Source organism: Lathyrus oleraceus, chromosome 6, assembly GCF_024323335.1.
Source record: "Lathyrus oleraceus cultivar Zhongwan6 chromosome 6, CAAS_Psat_ZW6_1.0, whole genome shotgun sequence".
Classification (NCBI taxonomy): Eukaryota; Viridiplantae; Streptophyta; class Magnoliopsida; order Fabales; family Fabaceae; genus Lathyrus; species Lathyrus oleraceus.
The window spans coordinates 367,690,634-367,711,249 of record NC_066584.1 but is presented as its reverse complement, the minus strand read 5'-3'; the positions used below and the strand labels follow the sequence as shown (position 1 = coordinate 367,711,249).

At 36.7% G+C, this 20,616-nt stretch overlaps 1 long non-coding RNA gene across 1 annotated transcript; it reads left to right on the top strand.

Moving 5' to 3' along the window:
• The first annotated feature begins 12,201 nt into the window (after nt 1–12,201).
• Nucleotides 12,202–13,827, top strand: LOC127096748 (uncharacterized). Its single transcript, XR_007792797.1, has 2 exons — nt 12,202–12,295; nt 13,669–13,827. It is a non-coding gene; the product is annotated as an uncharacterized LOC127096748 (long non-coding RNA).
• The last annotated feature ends 6,789 nt before the right edge of the window (nt 13,828–20,616 follow it).

The following is a 20,616-nucleotide window of genomic DNA, read 5'->3' as shown; positions in this document are numbered from 1 at the left end:
TTGAAAGATCTCTTACTCATTGTAGCGGGGTATTCGTTACCTTTAGATTTATTGACTAAATCAAAAGTAAATCATACAATTCGAGTCGCCACCGCACTTCTATTTATCCAAAGGAAATGTTAGAAAGCGAAAAAAAACCAAGAAGTTTTATCAAATCAAAAACTAATAAAAATGTCAGAGATCTGGGTAAGGGGGTTGGTTATGCAATGGGAAGGTTTTAAGCACCCAAAACATCCTTAGTACTCTAAGGGAGCGCTTTTTGCAAAGTTGTATGCTAGGTTGGTATTTGTGAAAATATTTGTGCAAACATGATTGGGGAGATGAGAAAAGAATATACATATTATTTACAATTTTTGTTGTTTGAATGGATGAACCCATTGCCTACGTACCACCAAAAAGGTAGGATCAAAACCTCGTAGTTCGGGGTAAAAATCTCAAAATATGGGTGAATTGATTTATCAAAAGCCTTAAGGTATTTTGTTATCAAAGGGAGAAAACTCAACCTAAACCAACAATCCACCATGTGAGGAGAGCTTCAACATACTAGTGAGGGATCCATCCTATAATAAGTATGGAAGACTTACAGTTCAATCACTAAGGATAAGGTGAGGTTTACATCAACCACTATGATAACTCAAATCTAATGACTAATGCTTATGAAAAGCTTTAACAAAGGTGGCCATTGGAACCACAAAAACAACTTGAAGTGGGTTGTATTTACAAGTTAGAAGTATTCACAAAATGAAGTCAAAGTTGACTTAAGGTTCAATTCAAAATAAGTATTAATGAAAGAGTTTGAAAAATCAAAGGCATATGGCCTAGGTTTCTAGTTTTGAAAAGAATGTCAATGTTTGCACAAGATGAGTTTGGCTTGGGTTAGAGTGGAGAGAAGAAGAGAAGGGCTAGTCCTAAACATGCAAATATGAGAGAAGAGATAAAACCCTTGGAGTTCCTTTCTTGAGATCATAAAGATGATTCAAGATGCTCCTTTCCTTTGGACTTAGCAATTAACTCAAACAATCAAACAAATATTCAATCAAGCTCCTAAGATCTCCATTTGGCTTGTCTCTCTTAACTTGGATGCTCATGAGAATGGTCCTTCTAACTATCTCAAGTTTGGAATCCCTATCATACAAGAACAAACAATCAAACAGTTCACAATGCAATAAGAGGAATGGACAAAGAGAGTTTAGATTAGGGGTCCTTTCAAGTCAACTTCAAGATTAAGCATTCTAAAGGCATGAGGCCTAGTTGCTCTTCAACAAATTTAGCATTGTAAAGGCATGAGGCCTAGTTGCTCTTGAACTCCATTAAGCATAGGTGAGGTCCTAATTCTAAGTCCTTTCTCCTTTTTGCATTGGGTTCACACAAACAAAAACAAAACAAGCACAAAGCCACAATATATTTACACAATAATGTGCTCAAATGAGCAAAAGAAAAATGGCAAAAACATAAACATGAGCTCAAGTGAGCAAAGGGAAAAGGCAATATGAATAAATGAGCAAGAAATTAAATTGCAAGAATTAAATGCTTGAATTAAAAGTTAGTAATTAGTAATTAGTGTTAGTGTGCCATAAGGAAATTTAGCGCTATGTTAAGCAATCGTAAATGGACTAATGTAGTAGTCACACCTATCTGAGGACGGTCAATAAAACTATAGGCAAATAAACACAAGTTAGAGATCATGAATAGTAAGCCAAGCTCCTACAACATGCCATGCCAAAAGAAAAGAAGGAAGACCTTGTATGGATTTTAAGTTTTTTGCTTGACCAAGAAGCAACCTATCTTGGACACAAAGCAATTCACTTGATCTTTGATAAAGTTGAATTTAACTTGGATCAAAGAAGGTTAAGCCTCTCATATGTCAAGGCTAACCACAAATCATTAACTCATTGGTCAAAAGAAAAAGAAGAAGATGAGAGATGAAGATGGAATGTACAAAATGAAAATTCAAATGACATAACCAAAACACAATGATAAAATATGAATGGAATCAACATCAATCAATGGTAAACAGAAGTGAAATGAAGATTAGAAGTCAATAAAGGTCAAACATATTTTTGGCATTTTTTGGAATTAAAATAATACATAAAATAAAATGAACAAAGTAAGGTCAAACTTCTAATCCAATTCAAATAAACTTGGATAAGTCCAATTGGATCATCATTAGTCTAACATGGTTAAACAAGGTTTGACAAATTTTCTCAACACTTTTTGAAAACAGAAACTATTTTAAAATCAATTAAAAGCATTAAAATATAACACAAGTGCATTAAAATCTCAAATAAATCTCGAATCAATTAAGAAATTAATGAGAATATTTTCATAGACTTATCATGATCCAAATGTGTTAAGAAAATATTTTTGGAATTTTTGGATATCTAAAAGTATTTAAAATGAATTAAAAACAATTAAAAACAAAATAATTCACAAAAAATATTAAATGGAATCACAAAAATAATTAAAAATCATATTATGAAACTAGATTTGGTCTCATATTTTTGTGATTCCAAATAAAAGAGTTATGAATTTTTGAAAATAAAAGGAATTAAAGAAAATAAAACAGAAATTAAGAAAATCAGGAAAATCCACAGCGCTTGGATCAACATTCATTAATTGACGTGGATGATTCCACAGTCAAACGCGAAGATAACACATTTCAAAAAAGTCAAATGAAATAAAGGCTCAGATTAGATCATGGCAATTGGATCCAACGACCAAAGAGAGTTCCACGTGGGGACGGTGGTGGAAACCACCGTCTTCTCCGGTGAGCAAACAGAAACCGGCCACCAGTTGCCGGTTTTGCAACCTCAACCAAACCACACGTGCCTTATACCAAATTAAAGCTGGGGTGATGTACATCACCCCTGTAACCTTAGATTTCTCTCAAGATCCCTATGGAAGGAGAAATCTGAGATGGAAAATCCAGGTGTTCAATCTGAAATACATCAATTCATGAAATTAAAGCCACCATTGACTTGCCTCTCACACAAGGACTTCAGAGAACCAAACAAACACAAGCAAAGCACAATATATGATGAGATTCGAATCAAAACAATTGAGATGTTGTAAGACCCTAATTTTGACCCTAAGATCCCTCATGGCACCATAGCATTGCTCTTTGCATTTTGCCTCAAGGATCATAGCATGTTTGGCTCCTTAATCCTTGGGTTGGGACTTGTGTGAGTTGGTTTGAGACCACCAAGCATGCTTGAATTTTATATTATTGCTTTTCTTATTTTGTTTGCTAAGCAAGAGCACAAAAATATGTCACTAACTTGTTTTGTTTTGAAGCTTCAGCAATCATGTGATCCAAGGCTCCTAGGAGCCCCCTATGCCCATTAAAGTGGCCAGATGAAAGTGAAAGCAAGAATGAAAATGGTTTCCAAAGCTCTCAATCATCATATGTGCCTCCCAAGTATCTCAATTTTCCAAGTCAATCAAGATAAACCAGAGGGCTTGAGGATTGTTTCCCAAGGAAACCCTAATTCAACTGTGCATTGACTGTGTCTTGCTCATGAAGCAACCTCAACCCATGATCATATAAAATCAAGGTAAGTTCTTTCATTCATAATTTTATGCATATATAAGCCTATGTGAGTGTCCTCAATCATTCATTCATTAAGATTTGAAGTTTGGACTTGAGAAGTTGATCAGTCAATTCATCTGACTATTTTGAAATCCACTGAGATCTAACTTTTGATGTGTTTGTCAAATGAAAATGACCCCAAGGGAAATAATTTTCTTAAGAACCATATGAACAACTTTCATGTTCATCAAAAATACATTTGAAACTTTTAAGGTCATAATTCATTTCAAAACATTATAGGTCATTTTGATTGAAACCCTAATTTTAGGTCAACTTCCCAAGGACTTAACTCCTTCATTTTTCATGATTTTGAGGTGGGACCAAGTGCATTAGAAATTTTACGATGTATACTTCAAATGTTATGTTGGAAAAAATTTCATAATTGTAAGACCCCAATTTTGGCCCTAAGATCCCTCATGGCATCATAACATTGCATTTGCAAAGCCTCAAGGATCATGAGCATCTGGGTTCCCTTTGCCTTTGGGTGGGACCTCTTGTGAATGGTTTGAGATCACCAAGCATGTTTGAATTGTATATCATTGCTTTCCTCATTTTATTTACTAACCAAAAGCACAAAAATATGTCACTAATATTTCTTGTTTGTAGCTTGAGCAATCACAAAGTCTGAGAGTTTCTAGGAGATCCTTTGTGCAATGATAAGGTCAAGAGAAGATGAAAGCAAACATGGCAATGGTTCCCAAAGCTCTCATCCATCAAATATTCCTCCCTAGTATCTCAACTCATCATTTTTTATCAAAGCAAGTCAAAGGATTTGAGGTTTGTTTCCCAAGGAAACCCTAATTCATCTTATCATCAACAATGACTTGCTCATGAAGCAACCTCAGCCCATGGTCAAATACCATCAAGGGAAGTTCCTTAATCCATTATTCCATGCATATTTGAACTTATTTGAGTGCCCTCAATCATCAGTTCATCAAGATAAGAGTTTGGACTTGAGAAGTTGATCAGTCAATTCATCTGACTATTTTGAAATGCACTGAGACCTAACTTTTTGTGTGTTGGTCAAATGGAGATGATACCAAGCGAAACAATGTTCTTAAGGACAATATGAACAACTTTAATGTTCTTCAAAAATTTATTTGAGGCTTGGAAGATCATCATCCATTCCAAGACATTATAGGTCATTTTGACTGAAACCCTAATTTTGGGTCAACTTCCCAAGAACATAACTCATTCATTTTTTATGATTTTGAGGTGGAACCAAATGAATTAGAAATATTATTGTGTCTACTTCAAATGTTATGTTGAACAAAATTTCAAAATCTCAAAAGAAATACATGTGATAATGCAAAACATTAGAGGTCACTTTGGGCCAAATGCATTGAAATGGAAAAAAGTCCAACTTCAAGTGCCCATAACTTCTTCATTAAAAATCCAAATGATGCAAAATTTAAGTCCAAATCGATTGTATTGAAAATATATACAACGTTCATGTTGAAGGTTTTATCATTTGGAGCTTGCACCATTGAGACAGGAGGGCTTGAACATTGGCCAAATTTGGAAACTTCACTCATGCATGTTTTGCACCCTACACTTTAAACTCAAAATTCACTAATTTCCAAGGCCCAATTGAAATCTTGACCAACATATCATTTGCTTCTTATGCAACAAGCTCTCTAACCATTACTCACAAGGTGGCATTTGGAGTTTGGAAGCACCATTTTCGAAGGCATGAAGATTAAGTGCATTTTGTGAAATTCAATTCAAATTGCCATGCATGAGCTGTTTATACTTCTTGTACACGTCCATTTGCAAGTCACATGAACTCACCAGGTCATTTCAGTCTTCATTGGGCCTTCTACATGATCACACAAGCCCAGGCAATGCAAAATCCATTTGCCATGCACACGAGTTATGTAACACCCCGATGAAATTAAGATAATTGTTTAAATTAAGTTAATATTTTATTTATTAATTTAATTAAATAATTAGAAAATTATTGGATTATTAATATTATTATTGGGATAATATTATTGGGTTTTATTATTGGAGTATATAAGTTGGAATAATAAAAAGTCCTAATTTTTTGGAAAAGGGTTTTCACGTGAAAAAGGAAAAGAGAAGCGGCTGAAAGAGAAAGGGAAAAGAGGCAGAGCAAGAGAAGAGGAAAAGCTTGAAGCTAACGGAATTGCCGAATTTACTCAGGTAAGGGGGGTTTATCATCGATTAAGGGGTATTATGGGATAACATGTAATGGGTAGTGATAAACCATAGATTTTGACTTTGATTTGAATGATGCATGCTGAAAGTGTGAAATATTTGATGAACGAATTTGGATGATAATTGACGAAATTCGTAGGAATTAGAGGTAGTAAGGTTAGCGATTTGGGAGGCCGAATGCGTATGATCTGTAATTGATAAAACAAAGATAAAACGAACGAACATGTATGAAAATTGGACTGTAGAAGGTTGGGATTGGATAGATCTCGTAGCAGAGAAAGCCACTGCAGATCTGGAAATTCTGGTTTCTGGTCATACGCGTATGGCACTAGGCAATACGCGTATGAGATGGCTGGTACGCGTATGGATGAGGCCTTACGCGTATGAGTGAAAGAGATGATGTTTTGAACGTAAAAGTGTCTCTGTTGGTACGCGTATGAGGATGTGGTACGCGTAGCATACGCGTATGGGCGTGGGCATTACGCGTATGGACTTGGTCAGGAATGGGCAATACGCGTATGGGCATAGGCAATACGCGTATGGGCAGACTTGTGGTTTTTCTGAACTATGGTTGTGCAGTTTTTGGTTGTTTAGGCTGAGTGCTGTAACTTAGCTGATGTATGATGTTGTAGGGATCAATTCCCGTTGTTTTGAATAGTATAGGTATTAGTAGAGTGTGCTAATACTATGATTTATTATGTGGCATGATATGATATGCTTTTGTTGATGATATGTGATGGTATACATGATGATGTGAATGTATGCATTTGTGAATAGACTGTTTTATGGCTTAGAGTATGAGCATATGTCTATTCTTGAGTTGTTGTTGTTGTTGCATTGCTAGGTGATTAGCATGCATATTGTGGCCTTTATGGTGGTAGCTAATTCCCATGGTGAGGAATTAGTGAGTAAATCATTTTGATTGTTGTTGATGTTTGCATGCTAGGTGATTAGCGTGCATAGCATGGCCCATTTGGGGTGGTAGCTAATTCCCATGGTGAGGAATTAGTGAGTGAGTCACTATGTCTCAAATGAGTGGGACTAGTGAGCTTGGTAGCCGTGCCTGGATTTGGACGGTGAGGTTGAACTATATGTTCACAAATAGTCGGTACCGCATGCATGGAGTCTCATTGCATAATATATGTATGGCGTATAATATGAATGGATGTATTCCAATATTATACGTGTGTTTGTGTTGGTATTGTGTGCTGTTAGTGAGTATGATGTTTGAATTAATATGTTGTTCCTGAATGTGTGTTTTGATTAGGGTGATGAAGTGTGTTGAATCACTTAACATAACATGATATTTTATAATACTCATTATATTGATTGAGGAACTCACCCTTACAACTGTTTTTCAGGTAACGAGCAGTGATTGAGTAGGAGCTAGTACTTGGAGTCTAGAGTAGTTCCTTAGTGGGTCATGCTCTGATAGATGTAACATCGGGAAGGGATGTTTTAAATGTTTTACTGTTGGTTGTGAACCATTTTACATGTAATGTGTTACATGCTTTGATTGATTTGATTTATATCCGCTGCGATTTATGCAACTGTTTATTTGATTAAATAAAGAGCATGACTGTTATTTTGGAACATGGTGTGAAGTGATCATGTGACACCCTTAACTGCATAATTACTCTGATGTTGTATTTTGATATTTAATTAAATTATTGGGGTATTTTAGAAGGGTGTTACATTAGTGGTATCAGAGCATAGTCGGTCGAGTCGAGTCGTAATTATTCTGTTTCCCCTGTACGGGATAGGTGTTGTGTAACCCTATCAGTACTTATTGTTTTAGTTTGTTGGGTTTTCAGAATAGAGATGGCTGGAAGAGGTAGAGATGATGCTGCAATTGCTGAGGCTCTGGGTATGCTAGCTGGAGTACTTGGGGGAAATCCGAATGTTGTGGGAATGGGAGCTGCTCGTCAACTGAGTGAGTTCCAGAAGAACAATCCTCCAATGTTCAAGGGAGCATACGATCCAGATGGTGCTCAGAAGTGGTTGAAGGAGATCGAGAGAATCTTCAGAGTGACTGAGTGCGCCGATAACCAGAAGGTCAGGTTCGGTACGCATATGTTGTCAGAGGAAGCTGATGATTGGTGGGTTGCTACCCGCACTGAGTTGGAATCTGCTGGGAATGCTGAGATTACTTGGGCAGTGTTCAGAGAGAGATTCCTGAGGAAGTATTTTCCAGAGGATGTCAGAGGAAAGAAAGAGATAGAATTCTTGGAATTGAAACAGGGTAACCGGTCTGTTACTGAGTACGCTGCTAAGTTCACAGAACTGTCAAAGTATTATACTCCCTATAGTGAGGCTACTGGGGAATTTTCCAAATGTGTGAAGTTTGAGAACGGGTTGCGTCCCGAGATCAAGCAGGCGATTGGATATCAGCGGATCAGGGTGTTTTCTGATTTGGTCGACTGTTGCAGGATTTTTGAACAGGATTCCAAGGCTAGAGCAGAGAGCTATCAGCAAAGGATTGATAGGAAAGGTAAGAATCAGATTGAGCGTGGGAAACCGTACGCAGCTGGCAAAGGTTTCCAGAGACAGAGTGGGATGAAGAGGCCTAGTGGGGGAGACTCTAGTGCCCCTGCTAAGTGTTACAGATGTGGTCAGGCTGGACATCGTATCCATGAGTGTACCAGTGCTGAGAAGAAATGTTTCAAGTGTGGCAAAGGTGGTCATTTGGCTGCAGAGTGCCGGTTGAAGACTGTAACTTGTTTCAACTGTGGAGAGGTGGGTCATATTAGTCCACAGTGTCCTAAGCCAAAGGGAGAGAATCAGTCGGGAGGCAAGGTCTTTGCTTTATCGGGTTCTGAGACTTTTGCAGATGATCGTTTGATCCGAGGTACGTGTTATATTAATGGCTTTCCTCTTGTAGCTATTATTGACACCGGTGCTACTCATTCTTTTATATCTTTGGATTGTGCTGTGAAACTTAAGTTAGAGATATCTGAGATGCTGGGTAGTATGGTGATTGATACTCCTGCGAAGGGTTCAGTGACTACTACTTCAGTTTGTTTGAATTGTCCTTTGAGTATTTTTGGTAGAGACTTTGGGATAGACCTTGTATGTCTTCCGTTGGTGCAGATTGATGTTATCTTGGGTATGAACTGGTTGGTGTTTAACCGAGTTTATATCAACTGTTTTGATAAGACGGTGATCTTTCCTGAGATTGAGGAAGGAAAGGAATTGTTTCTATCAGCAAGACAGGTGAATGAGGCAGTGGCAGATGGGGCGGAGTTGTTTATGCTGTTAGCGACTTTGGAGGCTAAAGATAAACTGGTGATTGACGATCTCGCTGTGGTGTGTGATTTTCCTGATGTGTTTCCTGAAGAAGTGAATGAATTGCCGCCAGAGCGTGAAGTTGAGTTCTCGATTGATTTGGTACCTGGTACTAGACCGATATCGATGGCTCCGTACCGTATGTCTGCTGTTGAGTTAACTGAATTGAAGAGTCAGTTGGAAGATCTGTTGGATAAGAAATTTATTCGTCCGAGTGTGTCACCGTGGGGTGCACCAGTGTTATTGGTTAAGAAGAAAGAAGGTACTATGAGGTTGTGTGTGGACTACAGGCAATTGAATAAAGTGACTATCAAGAATCAGTATCCTTTGCCGAGGATTGATGATTTGATGGATCAATTGGTTGGTGCGAGTGTGTTCAGCAAGATAGATTTGAGATCTGGGTATCATCAGATACGTGTGAAAACTGAGGATATTCAGAAGACTGCTTTCAGAATGAGGTATGGACATTATGAGTATTCTGTAATGCCTTTTGGTGTGACTAATGCGCCTGGAGTATTTATGGAGTATATGAATAGGATTTTCCATCCGTACCTAGATAAGTTTGTTGTGGTGTTTATTGATGACATTTTGGTGTATTCGAAATCTGAAGAAGAGCATGTTGAGCATTTGAGAATGGTTTTTAAGAGTTCTACGAGAAAAGAAGTTATTTGCTAAACTGTCAAAGTGTGAATTTTGGTTAGAAGAGGTTAGTTTTCTTGGTCATGTGATTTCAAGAGGTGGTGTTGCTGTTGATCCTTCTAAGATAGAAGCGGTGTCTAAGTGGGAAGCTCCGAAGTCTGTTGCTGAGATTCGCAGTTTCCTGGGATTGGCTGGTTACTATAGGAAATTCATTGAGGGATTTTCTAAGTTGGCGTTACCGTTGACGATGTTGACTAGAAAGGGGCAAGCGTTTGTTTGGGACTCAAAATGTGAAGAAGGTTTCCAAGAGTTAAAGAGAAGGTTGACTACTGCTCCTATTCTGATATTACCGAGTTCGTCGGAATCATTTGAGGTTTACTGTGATGCTTCATTGTTGGGTTTGGGTGGTGTGTTGATGCAGAACAAGCAGGTTATAGCTTATGCTTCGAGACAATTGAGGGTTCATGAGAGGAACTATCCGACACACGATTTAGAGTTGGCAGCCGTGGTATTTGTTCTGAAGTTATGGAGGCATTACTTGTATGGATCAAGATTTGAAGTTTTCAGTGACCATACAAGTTTAAAGTATTTGTTTGATCAGAAAGAGCTGAATATGAGACAGAGGAGATTGTTAGAGTTTCTGAAGGATTATGATTTTGGTTTGAATTACCATCCGGGTAAAGCAAACGTAGTGGCTGATGCATTGAGTCGGAAATCATTGCATATGTCTCTGTTAATGGTTAAAGAATTGGATTTAATTGAGCAGTTTAGAGACTTGAGTTTGGTGTGTGAGAGTACTCACAATAGTGTTAAATTGGGAATGTTGAAGTTAACAAGTGGTATTTTGGATGAGATTAGAGAGGGTCAGAAATCCGATATGCTTTTGGTTGATAAGTTGACTTTAGTGAATCAAGGTCAAGGTGGTGAATTCAGAGTTGATGAGAGTGGTGTTTTGAAATTTGGTAATCGGGTATGTATTCCGGATGTTACCGAACTTAAGAAGAGTATCCTGGAGGAAGGACATCGTAGTGGCCTGAGTATTCATCCTGGAGCTACAAAGATGTATCATGATTTGAAGAAGCTATTTTGGTGGCCGGGAATGAAAAGAGAAATTGCGAGTTTTGTTTATTCCTGTTTGACTTGTCAGAAGTCGAAGATTGAGCATCAGAAGCCGTCTGGGCTAATGCAACCGTTGGCTATTCCAGAGTGGAAGTGGGATAGTATCAGTATGGATTTTGTGTCTGGTTTGCCGAGGACAAATAAGAATTTTGAAGCTATTTGGGTGATAGTTGACAGATTGATGAAATCGGCTCATTTCATTCCGATCAGAATGGATTATCCGTTAGAGAGATTGGCCGAGTTGTATATTGAGAAGATTGTAAGTTTGCATGGTATTCCGTCGAGTATTGTTTCGGACAGAGATCCTAGATTTACATCGAAGTTCTGGGAAGGTTTGCAGAGGGCTTTGGGAACTAAGCTGAGATTGAGTTTTGCATATCATCCGCAGACTGATGGTCAGACTGAGAGGACGATTCAGTCACTAGAGGATCTTTTGAGAGCTTGTGTTTTGGAAAAAGGAGGTGCTTGGGATTGTTATTTACCTTTGATTGAGTTTACCTACAACAATAGTTTTCATTCGAGCATTGGTATGGCACCGTTTGAAGCTTTGTATGGTAGGAGATGTCGGACACCTTTATGTTGGTATGAGTCCGGTGAGAGTGCTGTGGTTGGACCGGAGATTGTTCAACAAACTACGGAAAAGATTAAGATGATTCAGGAGAAGATGAGAATTGCTCAGAGTCGTCAGAAGAGTTATCACGACAAGAGGAGGAAGTCACTTGAGTTCCAAGAGGGAGATCATGTGTTTCTTCGGGTTACTCCGATAACTGGGGTTGGTCGAGCTTTGAAGTCGAAGAAGTTGACACCTCGATTTATTGGTCCCTACCAGATTTTAGAAAGGATAGGAGAGGTAGCCTATCGTATCGCTTTACCGCCGTCGCTTGCGAATTTGCATGAGGTTTTTCATGTGTCTCAGTTGAGGAGGTACATTCGTGATCCGTCACATGTAGTCCAAATAGATGATGTACAGGTGAGAGATAACCTGACTGTTGAAACATCACCTATGAGGATCGAGGATCGAGAGTTGAAGCAGTTGCGGGGTAAAGAGATCGCCTTGGTGAAGGTAGCGTGGGGAGGACCAGCAGGTGGCAATGTGACTTGGGAACTTGAGAGTCAGATGAAGGAGTCTTATCCTGAGTTGTTCGCCTGAGGTATGTTTTCGAGGACGAAAACTCTTTTAGTGGGGGAGAGTTGTAACACCCCGATGAAATTAAGATAATTGTTTAAATTAAGTTAATATTTTATTTATTAATTTAATTAAATAATTAGAAAATTATTGGATTATTAATATTATTATTGGGATAATATTATTGGGTTTTATTATTGGAGTATATAAGTTGGAATAATAAAAAGTCCTAATTTTTTGGAAAAGGGTTTTCACGTGAAAAAGGAAAAGAGAAGCGGCTGAAAGAGAAAGGGAAAAGAGGCAGAGCAAGAGAAGAGGAAAAGCTTGAAGCTAACGGAATTGCCGGATTTACTCAGGTAAGGGGGGTTTATCATCGATTAAGGGGTATTATGGGATAACATGTAATGGGTAGTGATAAACCATAGATTTTGACTTTGATTTGAATGATGCATGCTGAAAGTGTGAAATATTTGATGAACGAATTTGGATGATAATTGACGAAATTCGTAGGAATTAGAGGTAGTAAGGTTAGCGATTTGGGAGGCCGAATGCGTATGATCTGTAATTGATAAAACGAAGATAAAACGAACGAACATGTATGAAAATTGGACTGTAGAAGGTTGGGATTGGATAGATCTCGTAGCAGAGAAAGCCACTGCAGATCTGGAAATTCTGGTTTCTGGTCATACGCGTATGGCACTAGGCAATACGCGTATGAGATGGTTGGTACGCGTATGGATGAGGCCTTACGCGTATGAGTGAAAGAGATGATGTTTTGAACGTAAAAGTGTCTCTATTGGTACGCGTATGAGGATGTGGTACGCGTAGCATACGCGTATGGGCGTGGGCATTACGCGTATGGACTTGGTCAGGAATGGGCAATACGCGTATGGGCATAGGCAATACGCGTATGGGCAGACTTGTGGTTTTTCTGAACTATGGTTGTGCAGTTTTTGGTTGTTTAGGCTGAGTGCTGTAACTTAGCTGATGTATGATGTTGTAGGGATCAATTCCCGTTGTTTTGAATAGTATAGGTATTAGTAGAGTGTGCTAATACTATGATTTATTATGTGGCATGATATGATATGCTTTTGTTGATGATATGTGATGGTATACATGATGATGTGAATGTATGCATTTGTGAATAGACTGTTTTATGGCTTAGAGTATGAGCATATGTCTATTCTTGAGTTGTTGTTGTTGTTGCATTGCTAGGTGATTAGCATGCATATTGTGGCCTTTATGGTGGTAGCTAATTCCCATGGTGAGGAATTAGTGAGTAAATCATTTTGATTGTTGTTGATGTTTGCATGCTAGGTGATTAGCGTGCATAGCATGGCCCATTTGGGTGGTAGCTAATTCCCATGGTGAGGAATTAGTGAGTGAGTCACTATGTCTCAAATGAGTGGGACTAGTGAGCTTGGTAGCCGTGCCTGGATTTGGACGGTGAGGTTGAACTATATGTTCACAAATAGTCGGTACCGCATGCATGGAGTCTCATTGCATAATATATGTATGGCGTATAATATGAATGGATGTATTCCAATATTATACGTGTTTTTGTTGGTATTGTGTGCTGTTAGTGAGTATGATGTTTGAATTAATATGTTGTTCCTGAATGTGTGTTTTGATTAGGGTGATGAAGTGTGTTGAATCACTTAACATAACATGATATTTTATAATACTCATTATATTGATTGAGGAACTCACCCTTACAACTGTTTTTCAGGTAACGAGCAGTGATTGAGTAGGAGCTAGTACTTGGAGTCTAGAGTAGTTCCTTAGTGGGTCATGCTCTGATAGATGTAACATCGGGAAGGGATGTTTTAAATGTTTTACTGTTGGTTGTGAACCATTTTACATGTAATGTGTTACATGCTTTGATTGATTTGATTTATATCCGCTGCGATTTATGCAACTGTTTATTTGATTAAATAAAGAGCATGACTGTTATTTTGGAACATGGTGTGAAGTGATCATGTGACACCCTTAACTGCATAATTACTCTGATGTTGTATTTTGATATTTAATTAAATTATTGGGGTATTTTAGAAGGGTGTTACAAGTTAACTCATGCACTCAGCCCTTTCCAGCTATAAATACATGTGCTATGCTTCATAATTCTCCAACCTAAAGGCGCCTGAAATTATGCAAGAGTGAATCCCTAACCATAGCAAAGGAACAAAGTTCATTTTTCTTCAAAAATTCAGATCTGAAATCCAATTGCATTTGGTTGAATTTTCAGATCTAAAGTTCCTAAACCTTCACCAGTTGATCTATTGAAGTTCTGTTTTGCAAAAGGAATCAAGGAAAGGGACTCAAATCTTCATAATCCAAAGGTTTTGATCAACTGGTTTTTGCTTTGAATCTCATTATTCTTTTATCCATTGGCCTTGATATTGTGTTGTCTGAAGTCCTCTCTATAGAGGCATCATTATTGAATGCTTAATTGTTGAAATCGAGCAAGTTCAGTTGAACATCACCAAACTTCCATCTCTGATTTCTCTCTTAATAGGAATCTAGAGTAGAAGTGAATGGTATAGGAGTGATGTACATCTCTTCATCTTTCGAATGGTGCCTGGATCGTCCATTTTAGTGAGCATTTGAATCTCTGCATTTTTTGACCTTCGCCGGAGCTCACCGGAGAAGACGGTGGCGCTGGCCACCGTCTCATTGCCATATTGATTATGAGCCATTGATCTCAATCTCCAGATCTAATCTCGTCCCTCCTTTGTTATGACTTTTTATATTGCCTCGTGTGTCTCAGTTGACTATGGCATATGGTGGAAACGCGCTCAGAGGCCGTGTGATGTGCCAGCTCAATTAATGAGACTGGATCCAACGCCTCTCCTTTTTTCATATTTTCTTATTTCTGATTTTATTTTCTTTATTTCCTTTTACTTCAAAAATTCATATCTCTTTTATTATTGGTCCAAAAAATATGGGACCAATTGCATTATTTCTCTTTTAATTTCTAGTTTCTAAAAATGATTTTTATTTTTTTTTATTTTATCATTTGCTATTTTCTAATAATTTTCTCTTTTCTGGTCATTTTTAATTCATTTTAAATAGTTTTTGATATTCAAAAAATACAAAAATATTTTTCCAACCTCTTTGAATGATGATGGATCTATGAAAAATATTCTGATCAATTTATTAATTGATTTGAGATTTATTTGAGATTTTAGTTCAATTAGGTTATTTTTTATTCATTTTTAATTGATTAAAAATAGTTTCTGGCTTTTAAAAATGCTGAAATTTTTTGTCAAACTTTATTTGACCTTGTTGAACTTGGGATAATTCACTTGGACTTTTTAAAGTTGATTTGAAGTGAATTTGAAGCTTGACCTTTCTTTAATATTTTAATTCAAATTTATTTTCAAATATTAAAAATGCCAAAAATATTTTGTTTATTTCTTGCCTTCCAATCTTCATCCCACTTCTGTTTTTATGGTTTGACCTTGATCTTCCCTATCTTTGGTCAACATTTATGGGTTGGTACATTCGTTTTCATTTGATGCACTTTATTTTCTTCATTTTCATTGTCCATCCTCTTCTTCTTCTTTTCTTTTTGATCAATGCGTTAAAGGTTGATAAGTTAGCATTGATTAGGGAGGTTTAATCTTCCTTGATTCAAATCTAATTCATCTTGATCAAATGATCAAGTGAATGACTTTGCATTAAGGATAGATTGCTTCTTAAATCATGCAAAGGACTTAAACCAATACAAGATCATTTCTCTTCCTCTTTTTGGCATGGCAAGTTGTTGGAACTTGGTTCATTAATCAAGACATCTAACTTGTGTTGTTGCCTACATTATTATTGACCGGCCTCAGATAGTTGTGACTTCTACATAAGTCCAATTACGATTGCTTAACATAGCGCTAAATTTGCCTTATGGCACACTAACTACTAACACTAACCATTAACAATTAACATTTACTTTTTGCTCTTTACTTTTATGCAATTTACTATTCTTGTACATATTATTCATTTTCTTTTTCCTTTGCTCATTTGAGCACATGTTTATGTTAATGCAATTTGCCTTTTGCTCACTTGAGCACATAATTGTGTATATATTATTGTGCTTGTGCTTTTGTTTTGTTGTGGACCAAAATGCAAAGAAATGGACAAATGGACTTAGTTTTCTAGGACTTTCCCTATGCAAATTGGAGTAAAAAGGACCTTAATGATTGAAGATGGATTAGAAGGATCAAACCTCTAAACTCACTCTTGTCCATTCTTGATTTGCTTCATAAGACTCTTTGATGCATGTGTGCTTTTGTGCTAGGGAATCCTATGAGAGCTCAAATTGAAGAACCATTATCATGATCATCCAAAGTGAAGGATACAAGAGGCATTGAGGATCTCTTAAGAGGCTTGTTTGATTGTTGCTTGAGCTTACTATTATTCTTTTTGCTTGCATATTCCAAAGGATGAGAGCTACTTGGATCATCAATATGATCTCAAGAGAGGAACTCCATTTGTGGTCTTGTTTCTTATCCCTTATCTCTTGTATGATTAGGACTTTAGCCATTCTTCTTCTTCCCTCCACTCTAACCCAAGCCAAAACTTTTTGTGCAAACATTTAACACTACTTTTCAAACATTAGAAACCTAAGCCTTATGCTTTTGAGTTCAAACTTTCTTTTCATAATACTTATTTTGAATTGAACTTCTGAGTCAACTTTGACCATATTTTATACATACTTTTCATTGGTAAATATAACCCATTCAAATGTCTTTTTGTGGTTTCAATGGCCACTTTCTTAAGCAATTTTTTTTATAACCTTTAGCTATTAGGTTCGAGTTATCCTTGAGGTAGATGTAATACTCACCTATATCCTTAGTGATGGACAATAAGTCTTCCATGCTTATTATAGGGTTAACCCCTCACTAGCATGTTGAAGCTATCCTCACATGGTGGATTTGTGGTTTTAGGTTGAGTTTTCTCCCTTGGATAACAAAAGACCTTAATGCTTTTGGACCAATCAATTCACCAACTCAATTTTTTTGAGATTTTTACCCTGAACTACGAGGTTTTGATCCTAATCTTTTTTTTAAGATGGTACGTATGCAATGGGTTTATCCATCCAAACACAAAATGTAAATAAACTTGTATATTCTCTTCTCATCTCTCCAATCATGTTTGCACAAACAAATTTTTCACAAAATACCAACCTTACAACAAGTATGAAAAGGGTTCCCTAGGAGTACCTAGGATGTTTTGGATGCTTAAAATCTTCCCATTGCATAGCCAACCCCCTTACCCAGATCTCTGACATTTTTACTAATTTTTTATTCGATAAAACTTTTAGGTTTTTGTTTGCTTTCTGACCATTCCCTTGGATAAATAGAAGTGCGGTGGCGACTCGACTTGTATGGTTTACCTTATATTTAGTTAATATCTCTAATGGTAACGAATACCCCGCTACAATAATCCTAAAATAAACACATGTGATAATACAAAACATTATAGGTCACTTTGGACCAAAGTCATTGAAATGTGAAAAAGTCCAACTTCAAGTGGCCATAACTTTCTCATCCAAAATCCAAATGATGCAAAATTCAAGTCCAATTTGATTATCTTGAAAATATCTACAACTTGGATGTTGGAGGTTTTGTCATTTGAGGCTTGAATCATTGAAACATAAGGGCTTGAAGTTGTTCCATTTTGGCAAAATTCCCATATACATGTTTTGCACCTTGAACTTCATGACCAGTTTTCAATATTTTCCCAACTCCAAATGGATTTTTGTTCAACATAACATTTTTTCCTTATGTCAAGACCTTTCCAACCATTACCCACATGCCTATGCTTCAATTTTGCAAATGGAATTTTCGAAGAGGAGAAGTTTTAGGTTCAATTATGCATAACATATCAAAATTCAATGCACAAGTTGATATCATGCAATCTGAATGTCCATTTTCATTTGGTTGATGATAGTCAATTGCAATTGCTTTTGGGCCTCCCATGCGCCTGTACAGGCCCATGCATGGAGGACCCAACTTCACATGCACACGGATATTTCATGCATTGCATCACCCTTGGCTATAAATAGAAGCTTCATTCCACTTCATTTGGCAACCTAAAGGCGCCTGAAGTTCTGCCCAATTGAATCTCTAACCCTCACTCAAAGGAATTTTAATTTTTCTCTCAATTTTTCAAGTTCAATTTTCAACTTCATTGGTTGATCTTTGACTTACAATTCCTTTGCCTAGCTTCTTTGTTACTTCAAGAACAAGCTTCATCAAAGAATTGGAGTGGATTAAGCATTGAAAAGCTGCACTTCAAAGGTTGATTCTCAAACTGTTTTCATTCGAATCTCTTTGGATTTTGAGTATTTCTTGTATTGGTTGGTACCTATGAAGTCCTCATGTGAGAGGCAATTGGTTTGTGCTTTTAATTTTATGAATTGAGCAAGTTCAGTTTGAACACCTTGTTTTTCCATCTCAGATTTCTCCTCCTATGAGAGTCTTGGGCAAAAACCAAGGGCACAGGGGTGATGTATTTCACCCCAGCTTTCAAATGATGTATGGGTCGTGTATTATGGTGAAGGTTTGAAAACCTGCAACTCTGGACGGAACAGTGAGTCTCACCGGAGAAGACGGTGATTTCCACCACCGTCCCCACGTGGATGAGTTCTTGGCCCTTGGATCTGGCTCTAGGGATCTAATCTTGGCCATGCATTGTTATGACTTTCTTTTAATCCATGTGTTTCGCTGTTGACCAAGCCTCACCAAACGCGCGCGCCTCTGGTTCCTTGGATCAACCACGTTAATTAATGAGTGTTGATCCAAGAGCTGTGGATTTTTCCAATTTTTTAATTTCTGTTTTCATTTTCTTTTATTCCAATTTATTTTAAAATTCATAACTTCTTTATTTGGAATAACAAAAATATGGGACCAATTGCAAAAAATTTCTCTTAAATTCTAGTTTCTAAAAATGATTTTTAATTATTTTTGTGATTCCATTTAATATTTTTTGTAAATTATTTATTTTTTGGTTATTTTTAATTTATTTAAAATACTTTTCATTTAACATCTTTGAATGATGATGAATCTATGAAAAATATTCTCATCAATTTCTTAATTGATTTGAGATTTATTTGAGATTTTAGTTCAATTATGTTATTTTACTTCATTTTTTAATTGCTTAAAATTAGTTTCTGTTTTCAAAAAATGATGAATTTTTTTGTCAAACCTTGTTTGACTATGCTAGACTTATGATGATCCAATTGGACTTTTCCAAGTTGATTTGAATTGGATTTGAAGTTTGACCTTTATTTGTTTATTTTAATTCAAGTATTATTTTAATTCCAAAAATTACCAAAAATATTTTTATTGTTTCTTGACTTCTAAGCTTCATATCACTTCTGTTTACCATTGATTGATGTTGATTCCATTCATGTTTGATCAATGTGTGTTGGTTATGTCATTTGAATTTCAATTATGTACATTCCATTTCTTCTTCTTCTTCTTCTTCTTCTTCTTCTTTTTTCTTTTTGATCAATGAGTTAATGATTGGTGGTTAGCCTTGACATATGAGGGGCTTAACCTTCTTTGATCCAAATCAAATTCATCTTGATCAAAGATCAAGTGAATTGCTTTGCATTAGAGATAGGTTGCTTCTTGGTCAAGCAAAAAACCTAAATCCATACAAGATCATTCTTCTTTTCTTTTGGCATGGCAAGTTGTAGGAGCTTGGCTTACTAGTCATGGTCTCTAACTTGTGTTTGTTTGCCTATAGTTTTATTGACCGACCTCAGATAGGTGTGACTACTACATTAGTCCACTTACAATTGCTTAACGTAGCGCTAAATTGCCTTATGGCACACTAACACTAACTACTAATCACTAGCTTTTAATTCAAGCATTTAATTCTTGCAATTTACTTTAATGCAATTTAATTTCTTGCTCATTAATTCATTTGCCTTTTGCCCTTTGCTCACTTGAGCTCATGTTTATGTTGGTGCAATTTGCCTTTTGCTCACTTGAGCACATTATTGTGTATATACTATTGTCTTGTGCTTTGTTTTGTTTTGTTTGTGTGAACCCAATGCAAAATGGAGAAAGGACTTAGATTTAGGACCTTACCTATGCTAAATGGAGTTTCAAGAGCAACTAGGCCTCATGCCTTTAGAATGCTAAATATGTTGAATAGCAACTAGGCCTCATGCCTTTAGAATGCTTAATCTTGAAGATGAATTGAAAGGATCCTAATTCTAAACTCACTCTTGTCCATTCTTTCTATTGTATTGTGGAACTTTTTGATTTGTGTGTTCTTGTGATAGGGATCCTAAACTTGAGCCAATTAGAAGAACCATTGTCATGGAAATCCAAGATGATAGATACAAAAGCCAATTGGAAGATTCCTAGGAGCTTGATTGATATTTGCTTGATTGTTTGAGTTAATTGCTTATTGCTTGCTAAATCCAAAGGAAATGAGCAACTTGGATCATCTTTATGATCTCAAGAAGGGAACTCCAAGTGGTTTTATTTCTCTTCCCTCATCTTTGCATGTTTAGGACCTAATCTAACCCAAGCCAAACTTTTTTTGTGCAAACATTAAGATTGTTTTCAAAAATTAGAAACCTAGGCATTATGCCTTTGATTTTTTAAACTCTTTTCATAATACTTATTTTGAATTGAATCTTAAGTCAACTTTGACCTTATTT